Here is a 17,316-nt window from a genome sequence, read left to right as displayed (position 1 = left end):
TATACCATAACCCCACCTCCACCATGGGCCGCTCCATCTACACCATACCATAACCCCACCTCCACCATGGGCCGCTCCATCTACACTATACCATAACCCCACCTCCACCATGGGCCGCTCCATCCACACTATACCATAACCCCACCTCCACCATGGGCCGCTCCATCCACACCATACCATAACCCCACCTCCACCATGGGCCACTCCATCCACACCATACCATAACCCCACCTCCACCATGGGCCACTCCATCCACACCATACCATAACCCCACCTCCACCATGGGCCACTCCATCCACAATGCTGACATCAGCAAATCGCTCACCCACATGACGCTACACACACTGTCTGTCATCTGTCCTGAACAGTGAAAACTGAGATTCATCCATAAAGAGAACACCTCTCCAACCTGCCAGATGCCATCCAATATGAGCATTTGTCCACTCAAGTCGGTTACGATGAGGAACTGCAGTCAGGTAGAGACCCTGAGGAGGATGATAAGCATGCAGATGAGCTTCCCTGCCATGGTTTCTGCCAGAAATTTGTGCAGAAATTCTTTGGTTCTGAAAAGCGATTGTTGCAGCAGCTGTCTGGGTGGCTGGTCTCAGACCATCATGGAGGTGAACATGCTGGATGTGGAGGTCCTGGGCTGGTGTGGTTACACCTGGTCTATGGTTGTGAGGCCAGTTGGATGTATTGCCAAATTCTCTGAAATCCCTTTGGAGATGGCTTATGGTGAAGAAATGAATATTCAATTCATGGGCAACAGCTCTGGTGGAAATTCCTTCAGTCAGCATGCCAATTGCACGCTCCCTCAAAACTTCACTGCGGTCAGCCAGCCCGCAGTTTCAAAAATGAAGTCAAGTGAGCCGTCCGTGCAGCTGTCGGCTGCTGTCAATAATCAAGTATGCAGCATACTATTTCCGCAGATTCAAAATAAAAGCTCATATCACACCGAAACTCACTTGACTTGGTTTTTAAAACTGGGGGCTGGCTTGACCCCAGTAACACTTGCGACATCTGTGGCATTGTACCGTGTGATCAAACTGAACATTTAAGTGTGACCTTTTATTGTGTCCACCCTAAGGCACACCTGTGCAATAATCATGCTTACAGATGGGGCCAATCCGAACCAGTATAGGTATCGGGTTCCAATATGAACGTAATTCATGGATCAGAAATTTCCGAGCCAACCTGCCAAGGTTTCCGACCCATGAAGCATCTGTGCTTCTGCTGAAATGAGTCCACATGTGTTTTTGTTCTGGCTGCTCTGCTCGCTGCAAAATGTGGAATGGAATTCTTGAACGGAAGCAGGTATCAATGAGACGCTTAGTAATGAGTAAGGAAATCCATTCCACAGTTTGCAGTTAGCTTAGCATGCCACATAAGTGCCTTTATGCTCACTGATTTTTCATGACTTGCTGTTTGGATGGATTTTACGCTCAAAACACTGCAAAGTATCGGAAGTCAAAAAAACTGGATTAGTACATGCCTAATCCATGCTGTCTAATCACCATGTTGATATACCACACCTGTGAGGTGGGATGGATTATCTCGGCAAAGGAGAAGTGCTCACTAACACAGATTTAGACAGATTTGTCAACAATATTTGAGTGAAATAGGTCTTTTGTGTTTATAGAAAATGTTTTAGATCTTTGAGTTCAGCTCATGAAAAATGGGAGCAAAAACTAAAGTATCTATCTATCTATCTATATATATATAATTGTTTTATTTATTTATTTATTTTTTGCCTTCATGAGGCCACAGGCTGAATACAGGTGACAGGTCCGCGCGCCCGCGCACACACACACACACACACACACACACACACACACACACACACACACACACACACACACACACACACACACACACACACACACACACACACCAGTAAACCGTTCCTATGTGTCAGTAATATTACATTTACGACATGATCCGCCACTGTGATGAAACCTAAACACCTGACAGCCTCACCGGAGCCGCACAGGACCGATTTCCGTGTCCTGTTGCCCTATAATCTGCTCTTACAGAACAAACCTCAGCACTCAGGCGATAAAGCAAGACACGCCTCAGTACTAAATGAATAAATGAGAGAAAAACGTACTTAACGTGTAAAAGTGTCCGGAGAACGCAGGATTTTTCTGTCTGCTGGAACTGGAACGTGCTGTCGGAGAAGGCGGGCTCTAATCTTGATTGACAGGCCTTTCGGTGCCTGATGACCAATCAGCTGCAGCAGACACCAGCACAGTTAGGGTGAGACACAAAGCATAAATAAACACAGCGCATATGGAGGCGAAAATTATTGAAAGATAATTAAACGCAGACGTTTTCACAAAATAGTCACCTTTTCTGAAGTAATACTGTTATTGACAAAAAATTATTATATTATTATTATCAAAAATGTTTTGAAAATTTATTTTATAAATGAAAAGCAAAATCATCAACTCCATGAGGCATATGGCACGTGTGTGTGCGTGCGTGTTTGTTTGTGTGTGTGTGTGTGTGTGTGTGTGTGTGTGTGTGTGTGTGTGTGTGTGTGTGTGTGTGTGTGTGTGTGTGTGTGTGTGTGTGTGTGTGTGTGTGTGTGTGTGTGTAAAAAAATATGCTTCCTTAGGTATGTTTGCTTGTTATTGTGTTTGAATCAGGATGACCGCGACTGTGTGTCTTAGAACACCAGCTTTATTAACAGAACACATAACCCAGCATTCCATGGATGCGCAGGCTTTTTGCCTTCAAACAGCAATGACAGTTATACGTCACACTGTTGTAACACACACATAAACACAGGTCACTGTGGCATGTAATATTTAATCCCCCTCATTTGAACATCAGAACAATGGTCATAAGCCAAGACCCCAAATGTACAAAAATAACATTCAGAACCACTGCTTCATGCTACATTGTTATTGTGCCACTCTGTCTGCCTGGGGAGGGCGTTGCTGCTGGAGTGTTTCTCACTGGAGGGAATGGGCGGGCCAAAGGAAATTGTAGTTCGCGCCCAAGCATCACCAGGGCTGGAGAACCTGTCCATGCCCTCGTTGGCCTGAGGGTGGTAAAGGGCAGTTTTGATGTGCTTTATCCCCCTCCCTTCTGCAGAAGCTGCAAAGTTGGCTGAGATGAACTCGGGCTCATTATCTGTGGTAATGGCATCAGGGACACCCCAGCGGGTGAACAAGGAGGAGAGAAAGTTGATGATCACCGCAATGGTAACAGACCCAGCAGGAAGCACCTCCGGCCATTTGGAGAGAAGGTCGTAGGCCACCAGGAGGAAGCGCTGATGCTGTGGAGTGCCATGAAGTTCATCACATATGTCCACCTGTATGTGGGTCCATGGTGCCTGAGGCCATGGCACGAGCTGTAAGGGTGGAGGCGGGGGAGGGCCGGTTTTACCACTGGTGAGACAGGCTGCACAGTCTTTGACCAGATCTTCAATGTCTCTGTCGATACCTGGCCACCAGACCAGTCCCCTACAGCGTTGTTTGACTTTTACAATGCCAAGATGGCCGTCGTGGACCATGGTCAGGACTCGTTCTCTCAGAGCGCTTGGGACCACCGTGCACAGCCCTCTCGCCACGCAGACGTCATTCCAGCAGGAGAGGTTGCTTTGAACCGGCTGACTGCGGCAGAGCCTGCAGGAGACCAGGCCCAGGGTGCATCCTGCTTCAGGAGGGCGCGCAACGGTGCAGTGGTGTCAGAGTACTGGGGGAGGAAGCGCAAGTAATACGCAGTCATCCCCAGAAACGATGACAGCTGCACCGGGCAGGAGGGTTCAGGCAGGTGCAGGATGGCGTCGACATTTGAATGCAGCGGCCTCAGGCCTTCAGCGGTCAGGCGGAACCCCACAAACTCAATAACAGGAGCTGCAAGGATGCACTTCTCCCCATTCAGTGTGAGGTTGTGACTGGCGAGCACATCCAACACCCTGGAGAGGCGGTCATCATGCAGGGCGGATGTTGCACCGTGTACAACCACCCTGGGAATGCCTGAGAAGATGGTGGCCATGATCTTCCGAAAACAGATGGGAATGGAGCTAAGTCCAAAGGGCATCCGGGTGTACCGAAAGACCCCCATGTGGGTCACAAAGGCGGTGAGGTTGCGGCTGTCAGGGTGTAGGGGAACCTGCAGGGAGCCCTGGTGAAGGTCGAGCTTTGAGAAGACTGTTGAGCCGTGAAACTGCGCAGAGAGCTCCTCCACTGTGGATAGTGGGTATCTGTCTGGGACCACCGCTTTGTTAACCTGTCTGAGGTCTACACATGGGCGGAGGCCACCTGCCTTTTTCTTAGCTACCACCAGATTGGAGATCCAGGGTGAGGTGTTGACTCTTTCGATGATTCCAGCATCCATCAATTTCTGTAGCTCAGCAGTGGCATCATGAGGGGGAGCCAACTCAGAGGTTGGATGACTGTTTTCTCAGTTGGGTTGATTAGTGGCTGGTAGTTGAAGGCAGTGAGGTAGCCCAGCCCAGTGAAAAGTGATGGCCAGTGCTGCTGCCATGGCGTGGTCACTGTCAGGATGGGAGCACCCAGGTTGTCAGATATGGAGAAACCCAGGGTGCAGAACAAATTGAATCCCAGAAGGTTGGCACCCTGCTGGGACACCTGGAACCTGAATCCTGCTTTGCTAGTTGTCTGAAAAAGAGGCGCTGGACTATGGACTCACTGAGAAGGGACATGGAGGCAGCAGTGTCCAGTAGCAGTGGTACACATGCGTCGTCCAGCTCCAGCGTGCACCAGATGAAAGGTTTGTTGTTGGCACCGACAGAGTGAATGGTGGTTGGGCTTGATTGGCGGGATGAGCAGCACTGGGTTCTTGTGGAAGCAGGTGCTGAGCGGCACACTTTAGCAAAATGATTGAGTTTACCGCAGCGCTGACATCTCTGTTCTGTGGCTGGGCAGATACGTGCCCGTGTGGCATGGGAAAACGAGCCGCAGTTTCTGCATTGCTGGCATGCTGAGGCATCCTGGTGTCCTGTGACGTTAACCTCGAGCTGGTTGTGAAGATAAGTGGGGCCGGGATCCTGAGCTGCTGGGGCAACTGTCTGCAACTGTCTGCAGTGTAAGAAGGAGCTTCGATGTTAGCTGAGCAGCCGACTCAAGCTGAAAAGCCATTTCCACTGAGTTGTATCATCCGGTGCCATAAGCAGTCTCTCACCTAGTTTGTGATCAGCTGTGTGCTCAGCTAATTGATCCCGAATAAACTCGTCTTCTAAGTGTCCAAATTTGATGATGCTCACCATGCATTGGCGGTCCGTGACGTACTGGTGAATGGACTCACCGGGTCTCTGTCAGCGCTGTCTGAAGAAGATCCGTGGGACGATAACGCTCTGCGGAGCAGTGAAATGTCCAGTCAGTAAGGCAACACAGTCCTGATACTTATCCGCGGGTCCGAGTGTGCGGAAAATACGTTGTCCCTCGTTTCCCAGGCTGTGAATTAGCAGAGCCTTTAGCCTAGCATCGGCTAACCCAGCGGTGGCGATTAAAGTTTCAAAATACTAACACAAACCCTAACCAAATGGCAATTCTTAATACTTTTCTATCACCGCAACTAATTAATAAATATCAGTTCTACTTAAATCGAAATATAGCAACATCAAGCAGTTTGAACAGTGCAAAACATTCACTTTCAAAAACACTTTTCTCTTTGCTTTTCTTTAATTTTTTTTCAAAGGCAATGAAAATAACACATCAGTGTATGTCTACAAGTCCAGCCTACAGACCGGTTTATACATCCATCCTGCAGAACCATCCCTGTGCCTCAGATGAAGATTGTGTTGGCGTCGTGACCTCTGCAGGGTTGTAAGGAACAGTCTCTGAGGTGTCAGTGCTCACTGACTGGGAAATGGGTCCAGCACTCCCAGGCGATGCTTGAGGTGTGATTGTGACAGGATGCAGCGACATGTCAGGCCAGAGATGATGGCAGTTCCATCACAGCACAGCTCCTTATGATGTTTTGATGAGGTATGACCATGGAGTGATACATTCCTCTGACACCACAGCTGGTGTCACCCAAGCCTTTTCCTGGTCCAACTTGGTGAAGACTGCATCGCTGGGTTGAAGTGGTGCAAGAGGTTTGACCCCATGATGTCAATTGTAATAAAATGGCTGTTTTGCTTTTCTCTTTGCGTCCTTTATTTTAACACTTTCTATCAGGCCATTTTGGTTGCAGATTCTTCTCAAGCATGGGGAGGGTTCTTCTGATTTTTCTCCCCAATAGAAGTTCTGCTGAACTGACTCCAGTTGTGACACATGAAGTCGATCACATGATCGACATGAGACACATGAGTGCAATCAGTGGATCCTCCTGCCTGAGGATGCTCTTTGCAGTTTGGACTGATCTCTCAGCACAACCGTTTCCTGGAGGATGGTGAGGACTTGATGTGATGTGTTTGAAATCCAGCTGTCTTGCCAGCTCTTTGAATTCTGCGCAGGAGAACTGTGGACCATTGTCACTCACTACCTAATTTGGGATCCCAAACCTTGCAAAAGTAGATTTGAGTCTCTGTATGATCTGTGTGCTGGTCATCGATGGACGATGGAGCAACTCAAGAAATCTTTAATAAGGCAAAGGACGCCAACAGACTGAACAAACTGATCAGGAAGGCAAAGTCTGTTGTTGGCTCCAAGCTTGTCACCCTGGAGGAGGTGGTAGAGGACAGGATGCTGGCAAAACTGCTAGCAATCATGGACAATCCCTCCACAAGACACTGGACAAGCTGAAGAGCAGCTTCAGCAACAGACTGATTCAACCCCGCTGCTCTAAGGAACGGTACAGGAAATCGTTCCTACCCACGGCAATAAGACTTTTTAACTCTTCTACCTCTGTCAGAGCCTCAATATAATTACTCGTGCTTATTTTAAGTGCCCATGTTCCGTTCTGTGTTTTACTTTATGTCCTATACCCAGATATTTTTATATTTTACTTTTATTTCTATTCTGTTGTATTTTATAATATTCCTAGGTACCAGATTGCTGCAACAAAACAATTTCCCTATCTATCTATCTATCTATCTATCTATCTATCTATCTATCTATCTATCTATCTATCTATCTAATAGTCTGAAATCACAAGATAATGTTTTTGTTGTGTTCACACTGATCAAGGGCTCTCCTCTCCCATGGACAGTTTGTTTACGATGGAGAGATTAATGGCTCTTTTTGTTGTGTTTTCTTGTGTTCTTGACACATGCGGCGTGTCACCGCCATGTGCTTAAGTTGTGTGGAGAGTCCTGGCCACCAGACAGATGACAGATTTGCCCTTTCTCTACACTTTGTTAGTTCCTGGTGTCCGTCATGAATCCTCTGCAGGATGTTGTGGGATGATGATCCTGCTTCCTCGTATGAGCAAGCCTCCTGCTTCTGATAGCTCATTTTTGACCTTCATGTAGGCTCTGAGGTTTGGTGGAACATTTCCTCTGTGTTCTGGCCATCCATTTCTCAGCCCTTTGATGACAGACTGCAGCTCACAGTCAGTGGTGGTGGTCATTTTGATGCACTTCATTGATGCTGGGATGCCCTGTGTTGATGCTGGGATGCCCTGTGCCACCATGGCAACATAGCACTCGATATCATCGTGTGTGTCCATCTCTCCCCTTGTGTGTTTGTGGTCTGCAGGACAATGTATCAGCAATGAGAAGAGTCTTTCCTGGCACATATATGGCCACAGGTTTGTACCTCATAAGTCGCATTAAAAGACGTTGGCACCTCAGGGGAACATTATCAAGGCTTCTGTTGTTGATGAGTGGAACTAATGGTTTGTGATTAGTTTTGAGCCTGAATTCATCTAAGCTGCAAAGGTATTTGTCAAACTTTTCACTGGCCAACACACCAGCCAGACAGTGTTTTTTCTATCTGCTGTTGGGATTTCTTACCTCATATGGATCACTTGTTACCATTTATGTTGCATTTGGCAGTTTGGCTATCAATTCTGATTAATAATTATCAAAGATAATTGAGTTGTGTTATTGAAAATTGTTATCTGATCTGTATCATATCCCTCTGGAACACCACCTGTTGGAAATGATAGCCAATCCAGTTATATCAGCCTCATAAGATATACTAAAGAGTTAACAAGAAATTTGAATTACCGTGTTTTCCACACTAAGGCAAACCGGAATATAAGGCACACCTACATTGACTGACATAATTTACAACCTTGATCATATATAAGGTGCACTGCATTATAAGGAGCATGCAATAGACCAGTGGTCAGCACCCTTTACAGCTAAAAGCCATTAGGTTACATTTTCCACTGATTCTAACACCCAGAGAGGTGCACACACTTTATTTTGATAGTCCTACCTGCAGCCTATGCCAGGAGGACACTACACACAAAACCTTCTTCACTGCTGGTTGACAACTTACAACTACCGGTAATAAACTAAACTACATGAACTAAGCAACAAAAACACAACACAACACAATTATTACCGACACCACAAACCAAATAGAACCCCCAATAATTGCATTTAAAACATCACAAACAGCTGCAATGAATTATGGGAGTTTCTATCGGCTGCACTGAGGAACTGTCGGCGGCTGCTTACCGTCCAGAGGTGGTCGCTGCAAGGCATGATGGGAATTCATGTTTTGTGTTGTTGGAGGTGTTGGGGGCCACTCAACCTCATGGAAGGGGGAGGGGAGACCACGTTTTGAGAACAAAGAGATCACATGGTCAGAATGGGAAAAGTTCGCCATTGATCCCGGATCACCCCCCGGATCACCCCCCCTCCAAGGTGCAATACTAGAGGCCAACGGCAGGGGGAGCCTGAGAGCTCCCTCACCAGCTGGAAGGTCCAGGGCGGGCCCTCCGTCAGGATTGGTCCACATGACCCAGAGCCGACCGGTAACACGAAACCACAACAAGATGTATAAAACACCCCCGCCGGGGTGATTTCTGCCTCTCCAATGTTGAAACTTGCGTAAAGACGGACGCATCCGTTTCGCACGGAGACGAAGTGCCACGTGTGCCCGCTGACCGGGCCGGAGTTCCACACCCGGCCGGACGAGCCGACAACCACCGTGGAACTACTTCTACTTTTCCCTTTTTCCTTTTTTTCTTCTTCACCGGAGTCCGAGTGTGCAGCTGCCAGCGCACACTCCTCCCGCATGCAGACCTGAAGCCGCTTCTTCTCCCCCCTCCAAAGAAGCGCTTGATCCTCCTCAGATCATCCTGTGGACTTTTCCCTGTCCACAGACCATTTTAGCTTGTTTACCTGGGACGCCAGAGAGAAAAACAAGCTCCAGCCGGGAAATCAACGCACTTTCCCGGCCGCCGGCAGCACGTTCACCCTCGTCAAACTGAGTAAGGCTTAGAGTCTGGGCAGGCAATGAGAATAACGTGACTGTAATATTGCTGTGTGTTTATTATTGTGTTGAAGTCAGGGACGCCGATCCCTGTTTCCAATCAATCTGTGTCTGCGCGTTGGATTTACATCCACGCGAACCTCCTCTCTCTCTCTCTCTCTCTCTCAACCTGTACAGACCATTTCTAGACTGTGTAGTCCAAAACAGTGTGCAGAGCTGAACATATTCTGTCCACTGCTCTTCTCTCCCCCTCCTTTTCATTTTTCCTCTCCTCCTCATAAACGATCGCGTAAAAGCAGCCGCGCGCTGCTGCATGCGCTTCTGTGACCGTGTGTAGTTCACTGCCCCTGGGATTTCTCAGCCGCGAGCCCCCAGGCGCGCTCCTAGCAGGCTCACGAGCCGTGCACGAGCACAGTGACGTCACGCTGTCCAGAAAGAGTGCGCCAAGCGCCTCTGGTGGCCGCGTTGGTGATTGTAATCTCTTGAAAGACCGCCACTCGGTGGACAAGTCGAGTCATTGCATTCTCCCTCCGTGCGCCGCCGCGCCCCTAGTGGTAGTTCTGGTTACTGCCTCGAACTAGATGCCTGCCGCCATCTAGTGTCCGTTCGAGGTCGTTACACCCACACACACTGACCCTCCAACGCCTGCCGCCACCTGGTGGACGTTCGTGGTCATTACACCCCACTCAGGCTTCCACACACTCACTCATACACACTCTCACACACACATACACACACACACCCTCTTTCTTTGTACATAGTGTTTGCTGTTTAATAGATTAGATCTTCATGTTCGATTGTTTATTACTTAATTGTGTTGTTTTAATAAATGATTTATGAATTATTTTTGAATAAATACTTTTTGTTAATAAACGCATTTTAACTGAATTGATTGATTCTTGGTTATCATTGTGTATTTATTGTTGACAATTCACTGGTTTGTAACAGTCTGTGCTCGAATCTCACACCTTCCTTGTTATTTAATATTGTTATATTTACACAGAAATATTAACTTTACTTAAATAACCCTTTTTGACAAACGAGACTGAAATTTGGTATTAGCTATTTCCAGCTTAGCTGGTGGTGCCCCGATTTAATTATTATTTGATAAATAACCAATTTATGCAAATTAATAATTTTTATTAATAAATTATTTTTGATAATTTATTAACTTTTGAGTAATTACTCAATTACTCTAGGAGTTGCTGATGAGTAACTAACCGTTTACTTCATTAGTAATTCCAATTTTTCCTAAATTACTTTCAGTAATCTATTACTTTCAGTAATCCATTACTTACAGTAATTATTTATGCTAATTACCAACCATAAATCCCAACATAATGGTGCCCCGTGTGAGGCTGTTTTAAAACCAGTATTGTCACAATATCTGCATAATTTATCCAGAATTGTCTGTTTAGTTTTACAACCGATAACTTTATTTCTCTCAGAACTTAGTTTTTCGAAGAACACGTTACAGCACTGCTAAGCAAAGTCAATTGTGTTTGTGAAGTGGTTAGAGCCTTTTTCTTGCATTTTCATGCATTCTTTTATTTCTGGCAGAGATAAATGTACACTAACCCGCTATTGCTCACCCAAGGTGCTAACACAACCCTGTTAACTTGAGAGAGGTTACAGTTAGAGCAATTAGCAACCTTTAGAGTTGTAAGCCACAGGTGTAACCATCACCTGTGCATTAACAACATTTTGGCACTTTTCAAAACACAGCTTTCGCGTGACTCCTACCATGAGTAGTCAGAGACACTGCGTGCTCGGAGCAGAGACTCCTCGGGAGCCACATGACCCAGCCCTGCAGACTGTGGTCGCTGGTCTCCTATGCCTCTCCACACAGGAGAGAAGAAACCTCAACAGCTACAGCTTAGAGACCTGTGAAGCAGAGATCAGGCAGCTGTTAAGCTATGTGAGGAACCCGGTTGGTCAGGTAGAGCTCACCATTCCGGATGTGTTAGGCCACATTGCACTGCTCTACCAGCGCAAGGCCGAGCTGCAAGCTCTCGAAGCTCAAGAGCAGCTCTCCCAGCTGCAACTTTACAGTTCGCAGCTGAGGATTAACAGTGCCCAGCTGAAGCTGGAGAACTCCCGCCTGCGACAGGAGATCCAGGCCAGGGACGATCAGGCTCCTTATACGGAACCTATTGGGTTACTAACCCGAACTTCTGTGAAAGAAGTCAAAACAGACACATCATCTGATGATTCATCAGACGATGAGTCAGGTTATGGCTCTCAGCACAATGAGCCAAACCACATTGGGGTAAAACCTGGTGCAGCTCTCAGCAGAGACGCAGCACATCTCCGCAGTCTGGAAAATGTCCAGTCAGATGGACAAATGACCCCAGTTATGCGCATTCTTGAAGCTGTCCAGTTAAGTGGACAGCCTCCTCCAGGTCTCTACAATCCTGAGGTGGTCCAGTCAGGTGGACCGACCACCACAGGTGAGTGTAGACTTGGAGCTGTCCCGTCAGGGGGACAGACTGCATCAAGCTTCCCCGCAGCCATGGTGAGGGGGGGGCTTGACACACAGCCAGGGGGGCGTGGCATAAGACACCTGCCCAGTGTTGTGGGAGTTGACTGCATCCCACTGAACCGACACCCAGTCCCCCCAGCTTTTCACTTTAAGGACCGCAGGGTCCCGGTGTGCTCTGACACACATCCATCGGTGCTTAGCCACACCACAATGCGCTCTCACAGCTCTTTCACTCCTGTCCAGGAGAATGAAAGGAGTTATTCTGCAGCACCTCACCGTGCTATCAGCTTTGGTCCTCCACTCACTGGAGACCCTCTTGGTCATCATGACCCTCACTCTCTCCACCGGAGAGAACCAGGGGGGTCTAGCTCAGATGACTCGGACCATTCCGGTCCCCCAAGGGAACGTGGTCTTCGGACCCGCCAGCTTGAGTCCCTTGCAGAGGACATAGAGCAGTTCAACCCAAACAACTGGGAGGTTAGTATAGAGGACTACCTCCGGGAGGTTGAACGCTGCCTCCTCGACCTGCCTCATCCTTCGTCACGTGAGAAGCTGAAGCTTCTCTGGAAGACGACGTCCAGGAGCGTCCATGTTTACATGGAATCCCTCCCACCTGCCGTCAGAGACCATTACTCATCCCTCTGTCATGCACTTAGGGAAGAGTATTCTCTGTACAATGATCCTGCCTCTGCAACCTTTGGTGCACTTGCCATTACTCAGAAGGAGGCGGAGCCTCCCAGAGAGTACTATAGGCGCCTTAGGGCCGCCTACTTCCAAGGCCGCAGTGCACCGGGGTTGGATGAAGACCAGACTTTAAAGTCGCTCTTCATTAACAACCTCCACAACAGTGTGCGGTTCGATGTCGCTCTTTTCTGCAGGACCAAAAACCCCACCATGAAAGACCTCCGCAAACACGCGCAGATGGTGTGGGAGCTGCGTCACAGTTCAGGTGAAAACCATGATGGTGACGCAGGCGTCCTGAGAACGCAGGCGACCGGAAACACGAACCTGTCACCTGTAGGTCACGAGGTCCCCTCCCCCACACCTGCTGTGGATGGGGGACCCGTTTGATGTCCACAACCTCGACCACGAGGTGGACAACGGCCCAGAGGTAAGAGATCAGGCAGACCGAGACCTCACCACTCCCAGCGGAGAGGTGAGTCTCACAACCGAGGCCGAGGTCAGACCCAAAACCACTGGGACGCAGACGTCCCAGAGTGGATTAAAACCTGCCTCAAGGAGGTGATGCAGGACCTGAACCCGCCTGGTCAGAAGGAACCCGGCTCCCCTGAGGAACCGGACTCCCAGCCCCTGACCGCATGACTAGGCCGGTCGCCTCTCCCCTCCGCACACAAAGTTTGCTTTGTCAGGAGGAGGAGGAGGAGATCCAGGAGGTCAAAGAGGCCCTCAGAACCAACGGAGGAGCCCCCTTTGACATTCTTGGGTGATCTTGTACGCAATGGCACTGCCAACCGCGTATACACTTCAGTGATGGTAGGGGGTGTAGACACCCTCGCCCTGCTTGATTCTGGGTCAGAAATCACCCTCATGTGTTCAGCCACCTTCACGCAGGTTGCTAGAACCATGCGTGCCCTAGGAAAGCCACTTCAGGTGGAAGAGTGTAGCATAAACATCAGAAGCTTCACTCAGGACGTGTCTCCCATCACTAAACGTGTCTGGGTCGACATAACTTTCCAGGACATGTTGGTGACACATCCCATCTATGTCACTGACCTGAACACAGAGGAACTGCTTATTGGTCAGGACCTCTTAAACCGACTGGCCGTGCTGATGGACTGCAACCAATGGCGCCTTTGGTCCCAAGTCACCAGCCCGACTCCCCTTGGCCCTGAACCAGGCCACCAAGCTTTCAACAGCAGAGTCGATGCCATCCAGTCTAGAGGTCCCCTACCAATACTTGGGTCTCTCCCAGAGTTTGACCCCAGCCAATCCACTTCAAGGCTCCCTGACAGTCAGCATCCGCCGCAGGTGACGAGCCGAGACCCAGTTCAAGCACACCACTCTTTACTCTTGTCACTGAAGGACGTGAGTTCTTCTTTGTATATGAGTACTTCTTTGCACGCCCACCACACCGTGGGGGGTGCACACATGGATGTAACGTCGGTTCCGGAGGCACCTTTGGCGCGCTGGTCCGAGAAATCGGCCACCGACGCCGGCCTGCTTAAAGTTCCGAGCCACCGCTCACTTTCAGCACGGTCACTTCAGACCTTAACCAAGGTCCCTGGTTCATGTGCCTCCTCGACTCGCTGTCCAGATCCCGTGCCGGTGATCTGTGACACATCTCTTCTGGAGCTGAACAATCGTTCAGCCAACCCGCAGGTCCACAATCTGACACGCGGTCAGATTAAAGTGACCGCATTTCCACCGTTAGAGATGTCAACTGACAGTTCATTTCACAATCTTGAACTGATGGTGCCTCTCACTGACAACCTGCTGTCGTCCCTCACCAGTGACGACACGCATGACACCGCTCTCCTCATTCCCACAACCAAAACCATCACCAGCGCTCACCATGTCAACCTCAAACAGGTTCTCCATGGAACAAAACCGAGCACTGAAGGTGACCTGGTTGTGCAGGCTCCGATGACTCAACCAGAGAATACAGACACTTCAGGTAAACAGACCACGTCTGTACCAGAAGAACCTTATTCAGGTTTCGAGTCAAAGACCGAGCCACACCCTGCTAAAGCTAGCGCTTTACACAGCAGAAACGAGGAGATGCATTCATTGAGGTCTTCCGCGATTATCACACGATCTTCGCGCGGGTCTCGCACGAAAGGGGGGTCACAGACCTCCCTCCGGCGTGCGTCCCCACTGACCTCGAGGCACCGCCATCTTGTGTACACCAGTACATACTCTTTCTAGCTGTATACGTGGTAAAGCGGTGCTGGACCACAAAGGTGGTCCCCGCTAACCAGTATCAGCTAGTTTCTTCCTTTGGCAACCGCCAGTCCGCCTGGAACCGGTGCCACTTCGGCTACTTAGACCCACCATCGGTGTCTACCATCCTTCTCCACACCATGATGAGTAACATTGCTGCTCACGGCAATCTCATCTATGTGGATGACTTCCTCATGCGTCACTGTACCTGTGAGGAACATTTAGCCGAGACACGACACGTCCTTTATCAACTTCTGGTAGCGTGAACCAAACTTGCTCTCAGCATAGTTTGGGATGCCACACCAAAGTTGAATTCATTGGGCTCATAGGTGGCGCTGATGGGACTGAACCCCCAGCAGGGAGAGTTCACGCCAGTCAAAACCTCAGAGCCCGACTAACGTGTCACAACTTGGGAGCCTCCCTCTTGACACAGCCATTCCGGCTGCTGCCCTCCTTCTGAACCAAGCGTTCAGCCACTGGAGCTTCCCATCTTTGGTCGACTCAGACAGGCACACATGCCACACGCAGTGTCATGGTTGCCCTGTACGACATTTTGGTAATGGAGGCCAACCTCCATTCACCATACCACTCCCAGTCATTTTCCCAGGTTGACCAAGTCAACCACAGCACCACCCACATACTCCGGTATGGCAACAGCGGTGGTGCAGATGGAGACGTGAGCCTCCAACGGGTGTTGGTGACCAATCGGTCCACCATACACCACTCCACAGGTTCCACTCCCTCCAAAGAATGACTGGTAGAGAAATGACCTTCCACTGCACCTTCTGGACCAGCCAGAAGAGGTCAGTGTTGTCACGGCCTGCATCGCAGAGCCACTCAATCGATTTACTCCCTCGGAGTAAGGTCAACTCCTCCCCTAGCGAGGGGGGAGAACCTTTATTCCAGGAGCAGAACAGATTTTAATCAGTAGGGTTTAGTGCCAGCATGCTCAATTCCCATCAGGTGCATGTACTAACCTTGCCACCATCAGAAATCTAACCCTGCCTCCTTAGACAACGTGAGCAGTTACAAAGCTCGAGTTGAACCATTCAGGGAAATATAGACACTGTAAACTCATATCCAGCTCTGTTAACACCACTTAGCATGCCTTAGACCAGTCAAGTATTGTTTAGGAGAAATAACCCCTGTGTATAGTCAGAAATCTCACACGAGATCGAAGGGAGATTAGCTCCTCCGTTAGCAGCTTCAGTACAGGTAGAACCACCTTACTTAGCTCCACTAACCCGGGTTGAGCAATTTCTCAAGACTAACACCACCACGGTTATACAACCTTCACAGATACATCTGACAGTCTCGGCAGTGCTATTTTAACCTCTGTGAAACCACAGAGCCAAGAGTTGTGATTTCTTCAAAACTTAGCCATTATTAACAGAAATAATGTGTACAGTTTGAAGCCTCTGTAGTGAAAGTTGGGTTTTGGAAGGGAACACACACGTGCACCTCCACACACCACACTTCACTCTCACTCCTCACCAGAGCAGGTGCACCAAAACCCCCAGACGGCTGGTGGCTTTTGGACACTTGCTCACTGGTGCAACCACATCCACAGTTTACAGATCAGACTCTACTCCTTGTATTCGGTACCTCCGCTTTTGTAAACTTGTCCTCGAGCTGCCTACTAACCCATCTCCCTCCTGTTCTTCAACTTTCCTGCCCCTTTCCTACCTCTTTCATGTTCACTGGTGATGCACTTGTAAGAAATGAAATGTATGGGTGCTTAGATAGTTAGAACAGGAATAGTAGGTCTGCCCAGACTAGCCTTACCCTGCCCAGACTAGCCTTGCCCTGCTCGGACAATAACCTCCTGTATGAACTGTTGGACAGAAATGACCTTGTGTTTCACAGGACATTGGGACATTCACAGACTCATAGACGTTTCGGCCCAGGTTTGCTCCAAAGCCTGAGATCCGCATCCCACTCTTCGGACCAAAGGGGGGATGTTGGGGGCCACTCAACCTCATGGAAGGGGGAGGGGAGACCACGTTTTGAGAACAAAGAGATCACATGGTCAGAATGGGAAAAGTTCGCCATTGATCCCGGATCACCCCCCGGATCACCCCCCCTCCAAGGTGCAATACTAGAGGCCAACGGCAGGGGGAGCCTGAGAGCTCCCTCACCAGCTGGAAGGTCCAGGGCGGGCCCTCCGTCAGGATTGGTCCACATGACCCAGAGCCGACCGGTAACACGAAACCACAACAAGAGGTATAAAACACCCCCGCCGGGGTGATTTCTGCCTCTCCAATGTTGAAACCTGCGTAAAGACGGACGCATCCGTTTCGCACGGAGACGAAGTGCCACGTGTGCCCGCTGACCGGGCCGGAGTTCCACACCCGGCCGGACGAGCCGACAACCACCGTGGAACTACTTCTACTTTTCCCTTTTTCCTTTTTTTCTTCTTCACCGGAGTCCGAGTGTGCAGCTGCCAGCGCACACTCCTCCCGCATGCAGACCTGAAGCCGCTTCTTCTCCCCCCTCCAAAGAAGCGCTTGATCCTCCTCGGATCATCCTGTGGACTTTTCCCTGTCCACAGACCATTTTAGCTTGTTTACCTGGGACGCCAGAGAGAAAAACAAGCTCCAGCCGGGAAATCAACGCACTTTCCCGGCC

General features: G+C 49.3%; 1 protein-coding gene across 3 annotated transcripts in view; it reads right to left on the bottom strand.

Moving 5' to 3' along the window:
- fyco1b (FYVE and coiled-coil domain autophagy adaptor 1b) overlaps positions 1-17,316 on the bottom strand; it is a gene marked incomplete at its 5' end in the record, with an annotated part of 386,223 nt that overhangs the window by 64,953 nt on the left and 303,954 nt on the right. Inside the window, one exon of one of the 3 annotated variants that reach the window (XM_080503375.1) lies at positions 2,108-2,178. The exons of 1 other annotated variant lie outside the window; for it this stretch is intronic. Of the gene's footprint in view, positions 1-2,107; positions 2,179-17,316 lie in introns of those variants that run through there. One more of the 3 variants, XM_080503373.1, reaches the window with a different exon arrangement.

This window comes from Blennius ocellaris, assembly GCF_963422515.1.
Source record: "Blennius ocellaris genome assembly, chromosome: 10".
Classification (NCBI taxonomy): Eukaryota; Metazoa; Chordata; class Actinopteri; order Blenniiformes; family Blenniidae; genus Blennius; species Blennius ocellaris.
Note: the sequence above shows the minus strand (reverse complement) of the source record. Positions and strands in the feature narration are given on the sequence as shown.